Source organism: Plecotus auritus (genome assembly GCF_963455305.1).
Source record: "Plecotus auritus genome assembly, chromosome: 1".
In the NCBI taxonomy this organism is placed as follows: domain Eukaryota; kingdom Metazoa; phylum Chordata; class Mammalia; order Chiroptera; family Vespertilionidae; genus Plecotus; species Plecotus auritus.
In genome coordinates, this window is record NC_137770.1 from 203971551 (window position 1) to 203987306 (window position 15756).

Consider the following 15756-nt stretch of genomic DNA (forward strand, 5'->3'; position numbering starts at 1 on the left):
GATCATACTTTGATTGGGAGCTGAGGGTCACTCGTGGAAGCAAACAGAGAATAACACTCAGAAGTTTTAAAGGAGCCCAGTTTTCTTTTGCTTTCATTTATCATACGTAGAAATGTCAGCTAAAAGGATAAATTATGTTTTTAGAATGCAGGCTCATTGGAGTAGAAAAATAAGTCATACCAAGGAGTTACTCAACACATATGAATAAAAAGGAACAATTCATCTTCAGAGAGTGTCAAATCACCCCATTTTGGTCATAGCGACATGTGTAAAACCTGACAACTGCTCCTCTGAGCTGTCAAGAAAGAATAATAATAATAAAAGCAATAAATCCCCCATCTATGAGGGTTTGGGAGTCAAGTAGAGACTGGATACTTACTCATCCAGCAGAGGTGAAGGGATTTGAGAGTTGGTTTTACAAGTGCAGGTAAGATTAGAAGTAGAAAAGAGTGATATTAGTGACCACTAAGATTTTTATCAATCCTACGATTACATGTTTCGAGCCTTCAGATACAGCTTCCATAATAGTTGAGCAGTGCAACATGAACATTTGCCAGAATTCCACTTTGGACTTAGAATTTCTTAGCTAACATATGAGGACCAGAGTTTATTGATATGGAATAGTAAACTTCATTTTTTTTTTGTAAAAAAACAATAACAACTTATTACAAATAAATTTTTGTGTAACTTCCTTTTTATTTATTTATTTATTAAAATTTTATTTTATTGCTTAAAGTATTACAAAGAGTTAGTACATATGTCTCCTTTTTTCCCCCATTGACCTTCCCCCAGTTTCCCCTACCCCCCAGTATCTTGTGTCCATTGGTTATGCTTATATGCATAAGTCCTTCGGTTGATCTCTTACCTCCCCCTCCCGCAATCCTCCCTAGCCTTCCCGCTGTAGTTTGACAGTCTGTTCGATGCTGCTTTGCCTCTGTATCCATTTTTGTTTATCAGTTTATAATGTTCTTTATTATCCATAAATGAGTGAGATCATGTGGTATTTTTCTTTCATTGACTGGCTTATTTCACTTAGCATAATGCTCTCCAGTTCCATCCATGCTGTTGCAAATGGTAAGAATTCCTTCTTTTTTATAGCAGCGTAGTATTCCATTGTGTAGATGTACCACAGTTTTCTAATCCATTCATCTGCTGATGTGCATTTAGGCTGTTTCCAAATCTTAGCTATGGTAAGTTGTGCTGCTATGAACATAGGGGTGCATATATCCTTTTTGATTGGTGTTTCTAGTTTCTTGGGATATATTCCTAGAAGTGAGATCACTGGGTCAAATGGGAGTTCCATGTTTAGTTTTTTGAGGAAACTCCATACTATTTTCCACAGGGTTCCTTTTTCTCCACATCCTCTCCACACTTGTCGTTTATTGATTTGTTGATAGCCATTCTGACAGGTGTGAAATGGTACCTCATTGTTGTTTGGATTTGCATATCTTGGATGATTAGTTACTTTGAGCATGTTTTTATATGTTGTGTGACTTCCTTTTTAATTTAAAATAAAAGAGTTTTATGGAGCTTATTTGGTAAATTATTTCAACTTCTAAGTGTTATTTATACTATATTTGAATTTAAGTTTGTTAACAACAAACTCTGACATGAACTAGCAATGCAGAGGCAGCTGTTTTACATATAACATTTTACTGACTTTTTATAATCAAGTACTGCTACTTAGCATTTTGTCCACTGGTACACTATTCAAAACAGATATATAATTCTGTGGCTATTTTTAAACAATAGAGTATACCATAAATAAAAAGTTACAACTTAAAGTGTACTCTGCTTAGGTATGTAAACTGGTGATTTTAGATAAAGAAAAACAATTAATTTAATGCTTTTATTCACAATGTGAAAATATTCAATACGTTTCCTGATAGTCTTGACATTATCATTATGTTAACAGTAGTGCAAAATTTGGCACAGATAATTTTGATTTAGAAACATATTTATCTTAAATACTTCATATAAATTAATCACATGTACATAGCAACATGCATGTATAAATGCATAATAAAAAGGTTTCAACTGTAAGTGTTTTGAATATTTGTGGCAATGTATATTATGTATTACTATATTTTGAAATTCTAAGATTAAGCAAAAAAACCCCCACAATAATAACTTGAATAGGTTATTCTGAAACCGAATTCAGATTCTGCTGCCTGCTGCAGCAAAAGCTAAAGTCATGAGACAGGTGCTGGTAAAAGGAAAGAGGTTTATTCCAGTGCCAGCATGTCAAGAAGATGGGGGACTTTCCTCAGTCCTCAAAATCCCATCTTCCCTTCTTAGTGAGGGCAGGGTTTTTATCAAGGAGGAGAGTGCAAACAGAACAAAGAGACCAGTGGCAGGGGTGTGGGTAATCTATTTCTCTCAAGGAGTAAAGAGAAGGGGGTGCTGAAGGACTGTTGTTTCCCAAGGTTTCTTCTCTCCATTTCAGCATTTTCTCTCTAAATTTGTAGTTTTATTGAGGACACTTATAGATTTTTCTGGCTGGTGCTGTGCATTACCTTCTCCCCCCAAACAGCCTTCTTTTAAGCTATAAAAAAGAGGCTGATAAGAAAAAATAACACAGGGTTTTATTTACATACTCTTAAGATACCAGAAAGTTGGCTGTAGCCTTAAAACCAACGCAATGCTTAGCCTTTGTATCACTTAATTGGAATGTTAATCTGTGGTTACAATGTTTGGTATATATTCAGTTTATATCAGAAGAAATCAAATCACGGAGTGCTCAGTGTCTGTCAAGTCTGGAAACTTGATGTCCAGTCAATAATCATAATACATTCTTTCTAAGTCTTGGGAAGCATGCCCCTACTATAGTGCTGTGGAGGAAATCTGGATTATTGCTGGCTTGATTTTCTCTTTTGTAGCTGTATTAATTATTTTATATCCACTCCTTGCTCCTCCTCTGGTTTTATATGTTCATTTGGCCTTTGACAATGTCCTCAGTTGATGGCAGGTTCTGTAAATGATTTTTCTATAAAACCAGTATCTAGATCCATTTACTTTTTTTACTGGGCTTTTTTTGGAGTCTTATCTTTTTAGTTTAGAGTTGCTCATTTTTTTTCTGTAATCACTCTTTGTCAGCTGCAAGACTTTCCATATGCCTATCTAGACCTGCTAATATATTACTGAAATTGTTAGTTTGCTGTTTTATGATCCTATGATACCATTTGAGGCCTTGCTTCCCATAGCACATACCATTTTTGGCTTACTCATTTTCTCAAAAAGAGTTTGAGAAACAAAAACAAAAGCAACAACAACAAAAATACCCTTGAATTTGTGGCATGCTTTCCTTTTTAAAAAAGCTACTCTTCTGGGAAAGAAGATGACCTGAGCCCTCATCATCCTCTGAAGAAAGTCTTGTGAAGGCTGAGATGGATATTTTTATTGTTGCCCATGTTCAGCTGGGCTTTCATTCACTTCTCTCCCGCCCTTGATTTTATTTTCCCAACTCTCCTACATGTGTAGCATCTGTTTCATGTGGCTATGTAATTTCTTTTACAAATGAGCCTGCTCAGACAGTTTCAAAACCATAGTTGATTTTTCACAGCACTACGTTAGCCTCTTAGTAATTTGCTTCAACTAAAAATTTACATGCTTTTCTCATGGATTGATGAAACAGGTTGACAGGGTCCTTCCATCACTCTTTATAGCTTCTGGGGTGGGAATCAGGGTAGGAGCAAAGGGCAACAGTGCCCTAGCAAAGGGAGTGTGAGTTTAGGGGAGTTTAATCAGGCTGTTGTGAAGGACTCTCCTGAACCTGGGAACTTGGAGTACTGAGAGTTTTGCCACTTTCTTTGGAGGCAGCCTTTATCCTGAAATGAGATTGAAAAGCTTCTTATAAATGAGTTGCAGGAGGACTGTGGACTTGAAGGTGCTCATTACTGCTATAAACTCTTTTTCTGTACTTGTGTAGCCAGACTATTATGTTCCCTTTGCCAACTCCATAGTCTCAATCCTAGATTTTCTATAGCAGTGGTTCTCAAACTTTGAGCTGTTTAGGATCCCTTCATATTCTTCAAAACTATTGAGAACTCCAAAGAGCTTTTGTTTATATAGGCTATGTCTATTGATATTTATCATACTAAAAATAGGAACTGTTGGACATTGAAATTGGGACTCAAACATTTTTTGTTATTATATGTTTATTTCTAGTCTGCAGAGGCAAGATTTTTTAGAGGAAAGAAATGGGGAAAAATAGATACAGAGGCAAAGAAGCATTGAACAGATTGTCAAACTACAGTGGGAAGGCAGGGGAGGTTGCAGGGGGATGGGGGAGCTGTAAGAGATCAACCAAAGGACTTGTATGCATGCATATAAGCATAACCAATGGATACAAGACACTGGGGGGGCGGGGCAGGTAAAGGCATGTACTGGGGAGTAGGGGAGGCCGGGGGAAGGTCAATGGGGGAAAAAAAGGAGACATGTGTACTACTATTTGTAATATTTCCAACAGTAAAAAAATAAATAAAACTAAAAATATTTCAATTATTTAAAAAATAGATACATTTTCCAAGATAAAAAAATGAGAAAAATGATATTGTTTTACAGGTTTGCAAATGTCTTTAATATCTGACTTAATAGAAGACATCTGGATCCTCATGTCTGTTTCTTTATTCAATCTGTTGTCTTGGTTGAAGTATATGAAAAAAAATCTACCATTAGACAGGTACATAGTTGAAAAGGAAGAACATGTGAATAGCATTTTTAGGTATTCTCCTTTGAAATACATCAATATCCAACAAGTGCTAGTTTCTTCCAATATGAAATTTAGCCATCTCAATAAACTTTTTTTGATTTCTGATATTAAAATTCATTTGTCTATGATGCATTTTGAATGCATCTTTTATCTCTGCATGATTTTGTAACAGTATTTATTAGTCATTTAGAGTTATGCAGATGTTTCAAATGTTGCCACTTTTTATTATACAATATCAAAAATACCACACTTGCCCTGTCATTGTGGCTCAGTGGTTGAATGTCAGCCCATGAACCAGGAGGTCATGGTTAGATTCCTGATCAGGTCATATACCTGGATTGTGGGCTCAGTCCCCAGCAGAGGATGTACAGGAGGCAGTCTATTGATGTTTTTCTGTCATTGATGTTTCCTATCCCTATCCTTTCCTCTCTCTAAAAAAAAAATCAATAAAATATATCTTAAAATATAACACACTCATTAATATGAATTGATCCCATTATAAAGTCTTTAAGTATGAGGGGGCTGTTAAGTTCACAGAGGCACATATAAATTTACCGAAATTCTAATTTTGATGACAAATTTCAAATTTTATCATCAGCAATGAATATTGTCATTTGTTTCACTTGCGATAGGTTTCCTTTATTCATTTTCAAGTTAATGCCTGCCAAATAACAATTCTAAATAATCATAGTTTGTCAGTTATTCTTTTCAAATAAAATGTTGTTTCGTGACAAAAGTGGTGACTTCAGCATATAAAACGTACAATTGTTCAAGTGCTGTCTTTAGGACAGCCATTTTAATTCAGTATGCAGCAAAGCTAAAGGTGCTTATTTGTATTTCTGTTTGTCATTCAGAATATTACTAAGGATGTGCTCAGCATGAACATTTTATACAACTTACAATTTTTAATGTTTCAATCAGGGAATTCTTAAATGAAGTTAGATGTTTATCCCTGTGAATGTGTGGCCGTGAAGAATACAATGATACAATGACTCCTGGTATAGTTTGATGGCATTGTCTTGATTTGCTAAGATGCCAGCAGTTTTAGTCACCACTGTTTTTGTACCATTGGTTTGACTGTACAGACCTGCTGAAAGGGTCTCAGAGACACTCAGGGGTATGCAGATCAAACTTTTAAAACCACTGAGCTATGCTAATCGTTCTAAAAGGAAGTGCACATTATCAACATCCACAAAATAATTACATCAATCCATAAACATCCAATAATCATTAATCCCTATAGTTATGTACGGCATAAACATGTGAAAGAGGCAACCAACCCAGAAAGGAGAATGGGGGCAATCAAAGCTGAGATAAGCCTTATAAAATGAACAAGAGGAAGCCAGGATAAGACTTCCTAGTGAAGGGATGGGCATGCTTGCAAAGGGCATCCAAAGACACATTGTCAAACATAATGACTGAATTTAGCATCATGTATTATTTCGCATAGGCCAGACACACCTCAACCTCCATAGCTTACCACATCAACACTTACTTCTCACTCATAAATTATTGCCATTAGGAAACTCCAAGGCAGCTGGATCAGTAATCCAGGCTGCTTTTGTTTTGTTGCTATCCACGTGAGCATGTGGCCTCCACAATCTTCATGGCAGGGGAAGAGAGACCTGCTAACAGACCTATTAGCAAAACTGAAAAAATATACACCAATTCTCCGCCATTAACCGGAACTCCTCAAACAGCTCCTTCTAACTCTAAGGGGGCTGAGAAATGTGAGAGAGCACTTGGAAATTTGGAGAGGCATACATTTCTTTGGCTTGACCTACTTCCTTAAAGCAGACTTCTGGCACTAATTTCTACTGCAGAAAAGAACAGACAGTTTCTATGGAGTAAATAGTAAAGGGCTCTGTTAATGAACCAGAATGATGACTAGTAGTCAGATTAGCACGGCAGTTTCAGATAAAAAATGAGCAGAAGTAGAGCTGAAGGGCTCCAATAATAAGCAGAAGATTCTTCATGACATAGTGATCAAAAGCTAAACCCGGTATTGGAGGGATAACTTTTTTTTTTTAAGTGGGTAGAAGAGGGAAAAGGAAGTAGTTTCTGTGTAGAGAGAAGTCTTCAGAGTTACAGAAATTTATGACATAATGCTAAAAAAACCCCAAAGTTATACAAAACTGCTTTGTAGTTTGTCTCTCCTAGGTAAATAAGAAAAAAGACTAAAAGGAAATACAGAATTATTTAAACAATTTATTCTGGTGATATTATGAATAATTATTTTTTTCTACATACAGCCCATCTTATATTTTCCATAATGAGTATGGTTAATTTACAACCAAAGGGAAAAATTGAGCTTCATTAAAAAAAGAATGCCAGTCTTAATGATAAATTTCCTGTAAATCAAATGGGACAGATTTGTCATAACACACATTCTTGCTCACCACAAATGTGTTAACGAAATTTGTAATCCAATTTTTATAAACTGAATTACATTTTAAATTCCCCAAATAGCTTGGTATTTAAATAAATGCATTACTTTAAATTACTTTTCTATACAAAAGATATATTTAATGGTTCTTTTTTTCTTATTTATTTATTCCAGTTACAGTTTACATTCGATATCATTTTGTATTAGTTTCAGGTGTATGCATAGTGGTTAGACAATCATATACTTTACTAAGTTCCCCCTGGTATTTCCAGTACCCACCTGACACCACACGTAGCTATTACAATATTATTGTCTATATTCCCTACGCTGTACTTTACATTCCCATGACTATTTTGTAACTGACAAGTTTTACATCTCAATCCCTTCACCTTTTTCATCCAATTCCCAAACCCTCTACCCTCTGGCAACCATCATCCATTCTCTGAATCTATGAGTCTGTGTCTGTACCACTGCTCTTAAAAATTTACTGTTACCTTTAAATTCACCTCCTCTACTATCTTTGCCCAAGTTCTAACTTCTGATTGTCTCCTAACTAGGCAATTTACTTATACATGAAGCATAAAATTTTAAATCTGACTTTCAAAGCCATTATCTGAATTGCTTTTAAATTCTAAGTATTACCTGTGGGTTGCTCTTACAGCAACACAGAAAACCAGTCAAAATCCTAATTTCTGTCAACCTAGCTTCAATTACACTTAAAAAAGGACTTTCTGGTAAAAATTTTCTCCTTCCATCACCCAATAGCATTAATTTGCATTTTTGTTAGAAGACTAATCAAAGACTGTTTTGTATTAAAATATACATAATGCATATATGCCCATTATGCCATTTTCATAGAATTTTGAGCCAAACTGCACAGTGCATTAATATGCTGAATCATGTGGTACACCTGTAGTACAAGGAGGGTATCCTTATGCTTGTGTACTTGCTCATTCGTGCCACGCATTGCTTATATCCACTTCCTCATGACAGCTGCACTGGAAGAAAACAACTTTATATTTAAAAAATTTTTAAGATCTATATAAATCCCAAGTCTGTCTAGTGAAGGGCTATAGAAAGGATAGTGTCTTTCAACAATATTTTTACAAGTAAGGTTTGGTCAATGAACAGTAAAACACCTAAAGGAGTGAACTTTAGTAAAAAAGCACTCTTCAAAATATCCATGGTTTCGTTAAGGACTTCTTTTTTCTGAATTAAATAAAAATAGGATATTCAGATTATCCCCTGTATAAAAATAAAATAAAATAAAAATATTGCCTCTCCAAAGGTAGTTTTTTCTACTTGGTTATTTTGTATTTTCCAAGACTTACTATTGTCTATGAACTAGCATAGTATTTCTCTGGGACACCTCGTGTGAAAAGTTGCTAAGGGTTTTACAGCACAGAGGACAAAAATCATTGAAATACTGTCATGGGGATTATTTGGGCACATTAATGCTATGTGTAAAAACAGTCTTGTAGCCCTAACCGGTTTTGCTCAGTGGATAGAGCATCGGCCTGCGGACTCAAGGGTCCCGGGTTCGATTCTGGTCAAGGGCATGTACCTTGGTTGCGGGCACATCCCCAGTGGGGAGTGTGCGGGAGGCAGCTGATCGATGTTTCTCTCTCATCGATGTTTCTAACTCTCTATCCCCCTCCCTTCCTCTCTGTAAAAAAATCAATAAAATATATTTAAAAAATAACAAAAACAAAAACAAAACAAAACAGTCTTGTAAGCAATTCTAAAATATCACCAGATCATACAAATTCTACTTAAGAGTTCTTGCCAGTATAAATCCTCATGTTTACAAAGACCTCCAGATCAATTATAACTCACCTCCTCTTTTTATACAAACTGGCTGCAAAAGCACATTCAGGTATCTGAATCATAGATTTATAAATAAATAAGAAACATATGAAGTCGGTGAATCCAACTTCTCACTCCATTGAGGACCGTCTCCTGTAATGTCCCTGATAGAATCATCCTTCTTTTGCCTGAACACTATTGACCTCAGGGATTTCTGGATTCCTTGATGCTGTTCATTCCATTCTGGCCAACAAAAGTTAATAAAACGTAACAGCATATGTATAGTTATTATTTATGTAATTTTCAGTACCATTTCTTAGTGTAGTTTCTCTTTACCAGCAATCCTGATATCTATAGGATGTACCTATTGCCACATTTTAATTTTAAAAAGTTAAATATGTATATACATCAGATATATATAGGATATCGTATGTATCACATGTATACATTTATCACATACACACAAACCATTAGCAACTAAACTGCATGTACTTCCTGGCATTTTAGTTAAAAAAAGAAAGTTTGCTGCATATACAAGCAAAATCTTGAGGTATTATTCTCAGATCTCAGGCAGGTCTTCGCACAGCTTTGCTTATTTGTACACTTTTTTTTTTTCTCCATAAAACTCCTGCTTCCATCTGTCAGCCAGACTGATGGGAGCTTTCCTTGATGATGTACTCTAGTTGCTACTTATCAGACCTCTGTTGCCTTTATGCCTTCAAGGGGTACTCATTTTGAGTTTTATTCACCCGATGATTCTACCTTAATAAACATTCCCTAATTACCCAAGAACAGTAATAGAGACCTTGACCTTTTGAGTGGAAATTTCCATTGTCTTCTCTTCTCTAAAGCCTTTTCTCCTCTTGCCAGAGTCTCTGAGCCTTCTGAGTCTCTGCCCCTCGGTCCTGCAACACTCCACTCTGCTACTACATCCTGGTGTTCAGTCGTGTGTCATATGCCTTTGGTGGACTGAGAGCTGCCTTCCTTTAACATCCACTCATTTGTCCTAGTTTTGTCCTCAGGAATAACACAGAATAAAATCAATTTCTCTTTTCTTGGTGGCTCATCAAGCATTGTTCATGTGCCCTTCCAATTTTCCTTTCAAATCTTGTTCCTTCATCAGGTGCTTGTATAAGTTCCACACTCTGTACCATCCTAGGGATCCATTTCCATCTGTCAGTGTTCATCCTCAAATGTGGCTCAAAAATTGGGTACACGTTCCCAGTTATAGAATCAGCAGAGAGCACAGTGGAATATTACATTTTGATCTGAAGCAATCCACTTGTGAATGTATTCTAAGCATTATAGCAGACTTACTATACCAAGCAAAGAAGCTATTAGCTATCAAAAGGTGGTGGGGAGGCAGAGGAGGGGAGACTGGTTAATTTAATCTCTGTTTTGTTTTCAAGATGCCATTGAGTCAGTTTTCCTTTTCCACATTCTCCCAAATTTGTTTATAAACACAGTTCATAAATTTAAAGACATAGAACTTTTCATAAAAGTAATTGAAGAATTGGCTTGTTTGGTATTGCATTTCACAAAAACAACTCATTTATTATCTCTTTGCCCTGGTTTTAAAATATATATTTTTTATTTCAGAGAGGAAGGGAGAGGAGGAGAGGGATAAAAAAAATCGATGAGACAGAATCATTAATCAGCTGCCTCCTGCACGCTCCACACTGGGGATCAAACCTGCAACCCAGGCATGTGCCCTGACCCTGACCGGGAATCAAACCAAGACCTCCTGGTTCATAGGTTGATGCTCAACCACTGAGCCTCGCTGGCTTGGTGGCAGTGCATTTCTTGACTAGGTGGTAATTACATGAGTGTTTGCTTTGTGAGAATTCACTAATCTGTACATTTGTCTTCTGTGTGTTTTTCTGGTTTTAGGCTCTTTTTCCAGCACTTAGAATTGTTACACTTTATCTTTTAAAATATATTTTTATTGATTTCAGAGAGGAAGGGAAAAAGAGATAGAAACATCAATTATGAGAGAGGATGGTTGATCAGCGACATGTCTCACACTGGGGATCAAGCCCACAACCAGGCATGTGCCTTGGACCGGGAATTGAACCATAGCCTCCTGGTTCAAAGGTCAATGCTCAACCACTGAGCCAAGATGGCTGGCCAGGCAGAATTGTTACACTTTAGATACGTGGGATAAAATCATGTTTATTACTTGGCGTATTCATTCATTCTACAAACATTTATAAAGGATCACCCTATGCCAGTACTATGTGGTAGGTTCTCATAAAGATACATAAGAAACAATCCACATTTTCTCAGCGCTCAAATGGAGAAAAACAAATACATAGTTCAGAATAAAGTGATATGCTTTATAATGGTACCAGAGGCCTGATGCATGAAATTTATGCAAGAGCAGGCCTTCCTTCCCCTGGCTGCTGGCACTGACCTCCCTCTGGCACCTGGGACCTGGGCTTCCCTCTGCACACTGACAGCCATCTGGGATCCAGGCTTCCCTTGCAGCCCTGGCTTCATCCAGAAGGTCGTCTGGAAGGACGTCCAGTCTAATTAGCATATTACACTTTTACTATTATAGACTAGAAGCTCAGTGCACAAATTCATGCACGGGTGGGGTCTGGGCCAGTGGGGGTAGGGGACCTGGGAGGTTGGCCGGCCTACCCCTGATGGGGGTTGGGCTGGCCAGGGGGAGGGGCGCAGGTAGTTGGCCAGCCAGCCTTGTTCCCCGATCAGGGTGGGGGGCCGATTGGGGGGCCGCGCCAGCCAGGGGGAGGGGCCATGGGAGGTTAGAGGGGGCTGATTGGGGCCCCAATCAGGCCAAATGGCCACCGCAGTGCACGTCATAGCAACGGGTCATTCCGGTTGTTCCGGTCATTCTGCTCGTTCTGTCATTCTGGTCACTTGGCTTTTATATATATAGATAATATAGACATTGCTGTAGAAGCACATGGGGACCACCTAAGACCTCTAGTAGATTAGGCAGTTTTTCCAAGAGAATATTACTTTAGCTGAATTTAAAAGCTAAAGTTTTCAGGCTGTCAAAAAATATTTCCTGCGCTAAACCATACCACACAAAGGGAAAAACAGACACAGGGATTGACTGGAGGTATAACTGAACATACAGCCTATTTGCAGAACTACTTTGAAGGAATTGTAGAGGCAAGAAAGCTAGATGAGAAGCCTTCATTAAATTTACTGAGAAAAAGTATCTCAAACAGAGAGAAATCTAACAAAGTTAGATACATGTTCAGTAGTTAAGCAACAAGTACTTTCTGAATTTACATATGTTCAGAACAGTCAACCTTGTTATGGATTCTGGTCAAGAATCATAAAATATGGTCCTTGCCTATAAACTTGGGAAGTCTAAAGTAAAATACAGGGGTGGGCAAAAGTATGTTTATAGTTGTATGTGAAACAGAATTTTTTTTTTTTTTTGAGCACTTGGATAGTTCTCATTCTCAGAAATCCCAAGGTGAGAGAGAAAAAAAAATCAGTTTCCATATATTCAACAAGGAATTTTACCTATTGTGCAAAGAGAAGGTTTACCCAACAGGCTACCCAACAGGTTCTGGGCTCCATTAAGACTGTTCACTTCACAACTCCAGCTCCAATTCTTAGAGATGAAGAGATCCAAAGGCCTATGATCATGGGCACGGATGAGGCGACACACTCTTTGGCTCCAGTTAAATCCCTGGTGTTTGAGGTGTGTGGGAGCTGTGGATGCTTGCTTCTGGTCCTGCCGCAGCCAACGAAGGAGCTGGTTTAGAAGCATAAGGGCAGGGGTGGGAGGCAGCTCCCATTATAGTCGATCACAGCCATCTTTAGGCTGATCCTGCTTATTCTGATTTGGGATCTGCAGCACTCTCGTGTAGCCCCCATTCTGACCTCGGTACCGAGGGTCCAGCACTTGAAACAGCTTTGGGATCAAGTCCTTCTCTGTGAGCCAGAAGTCAGCCATGCGCATGGCTTTTTCATTTGCGTCTGCCAGCTTCCCATAGTTGATGAGCTGCTCAGTGTAACCCTTCGTCTCGTCCACGCATGCCCAGGACACCTCGATGTGATCGGGTCGCACTAGTCCAGTAAGCAAGTTCCGCAACAGGTGGATGCGGGACTCGGGACCAAGGCCCAGGCGGCAGAATACGTGACCATGGGAGATGGCGGCAGGGACCGACAGCCGCATGTTCCCCGCTACTCCCCAAACACCTGGAGCTGGAAACCCAGGATTTATTCTTTTATTATATTTATTATTATTATTATTATTATTATTATTATTATTATTATTATTACTATTATTATTATTCTACTTTTACCCACCCCTGTACAGGAAATACTAGTAGACAAAGCAGAACAGGTCCAAGTTGGGAAGTGTGCTTCTGTAAGCTTTCTCAGAAGGTAAGGTCACTAAAGATGGACTAATTGCCCAAGAATGGTCTTGGAAGGCACACTAGAGCAGTAGTGTAAAGCGTGGACATTGGAGTCATCAGACCTGTGTTGGAATCCCTGCCATTGCCCATGTGTATAAAGTTAGGCAAGTTTCTTAACTCCCAGGTCCTTGTCTGCAAAGTAGGAATGATAATAATATCAAGGCTATGTAACGTAATGAATATAAAACATTTAATACAGTGCCTAGCACATAGTAACCCTCACGTCCCCCCTTCCCCCCCCCAAAAAAAAGATGATATGTTGTTAAAAAAGCTAGGTCTTGATGAGAAGGTATAATTTGGGCAGGTAGAGAGTGTGGGAAAAGGCTGGTATTTCATGTGAGGGGAATAATGAACTTGAACCAAGCAATGAACATGGTACATTTGAACTCACTGAGAGAAGTGCACATGAAGGAGTGGAGGGACAGGACTGGGCATATGGGATTGATCTGGAGGAGTGGTTCCCAGCTTTGGAGCCCTAAGAGAAGGAGTGGGATGTTTAGTTCTCATAAGGAATCTTCACATCCATTAGTTCTCCAAGCAATACTCTAAACTGAATATATATTACCTACCACTTTTAAATATATATAGTTGCAGTTGAAATTAATAAAACACAGTTTAATTTAAAGAGCCATTAAATTAATAAATACTTTTCAATATATCAAATGATTCTGTTCTTATGTCTCAACTTAAATCTCACATCCTCAGAGAGACACTTCCTCCTTTCACTACTTAAAATAGTGCCCATGCCCACTTTACTCTCTAGTCCTTAATCTGCTTTAACTTGTTTCATTGCACCAAACACAACCTGGAGTTACGTTATCTATTTGTTTACTCTCTCTCCTCTCTTTGATTATAAGCTATCATGATGGAAAGGACTTTGTGGTATTCAACTACCATCACTCCAGCATCTAGACCAGTATCTCTACATGATGGGCCTTCAGTAAACATTTGCTTGAATAAATAAACACATCTACAAAGTAGTAGTGTCATGTGCAAACAACAGGGCAAATGAATTGATTATGCTATATGCTATATACAGCCATTTTCATTTTCTCAATGAATAATTTAAATTATAATAGTATCAGAAGACCCTTCACTTCCTCTTCATAGTCATCATTAGCTCTATGCTGAAATGAGAATTTCTTATTAATAAAAGAGGTGCTACAGAAGAATTGTCCAATTATGAGACACATAAGGGAAAAATGAGTTATTGTTCTAAAAGGCTGTAGCTTAAACCTGTGGGAGAACATTGCTTTTGAGATATAAGTACATGACATAGCTACTCATTTCAGTGCACAAATGATAAAGTCATTAATTAGAGCTTCCCCTAAACCCAGACAGGTTAAACCGCTAACATATTATCCAAAATTAGGTAATGTGTGTTGTCACTTGGATACCTAGTCATCCAAGTGACAATACATTTTGAACTCCCACAACCTCAGCCACCATAAGACAATGAACACGTGTCCTGAGATTGCCCAAAGGTGTAACAAGATTGCTTAAAGAAACAAGATCTATGATTGTATATTAAGCAAGCAGGTCACCAATGGATAAACTGAACATTTGATGAGAAACTTGATGTCACCCAAAGTACTTAATATATAGCATTATGTCAGGAGACATCTGAATTTTTAATATCAATGTCACATTATTTGATCCCCTATCTTTATCTTTGATTTTTATTCTGACATTTGCAGACACATATCAATTAAATGATTAATAATTATAGGACAAAAGTTAATAGCTCCACTAAAGTATTTTATGTGTCTGAATTTCTGTCTCCCAAAGCTGTCTTCACTTCATTTTCTTCCTATGAGAGAAATGGAAATAGTGGTCATGCTGTGCCCTCTTCTTCTCTCAAGTCAAGCTGTTATTCTTTAAACACAATACATTTGCTCTGGATATTTGTCCACAAATACTATGCATTAATATAAATCATGATAGTAAATAATTATACATGGGATAACCTGTTTATCCATCTATTCACCTATTACGACATCAGAATTATTTCTGATATGTCTGCACCTAAAAAAAATCCTAAACTCCACCTCTTGCAAATCAAGCAAGATATTTTCAGAGCTAGTGACTTGAATAGTTGCATGTATAACTCCCTTCCACCCACCATATCATCTGTTCCTTATGAAGCACAGGAGTTAGTCAGGAAATTTGTCATGGTTCTCCTAGTGAGACAATCTCCTCTACTTTCTTGGAGCCAAAAAAATATGATTCTTCTGTTTATCTTTTGTCTCTCAATCAAGTAACTATAAGCAGGTCCACAAAGACTGTTTCTACAATTTAAAGCTGTTGCTGATCTTTTTAAATGAGGTGAATAGGATTTGACTCTAGGAAGGGAGGCTAATGGTAGGGGATTTTAGGATCCCCAACTATCTTAGTCTGGATTTCTGAGAAAACAGTCTGAGGCATAACCTCACTTTTGAGGGTATGCT

At 37.6% G+C, this 15756-nt stretch overlaps 1 pseudogene across 1 annotated transcript; it reads right to left on the reverse strand.

The window, feature by feature from the left end:
- Positions 1-12568: 12568 nt before the first annotated feature.
- Positions 12569-13065, reverse strand: LOC308252957 (large ribosomal subunit protein bL17m-like; annotated as a pseudogene). Its single transcript has one exon. The product of its transcript is annotated as a large ribosomal subunit protein bL17m-like (transcript).
- Between the last annotated feature and the right edge of the window lie 2691 nt (positions 13066-15756).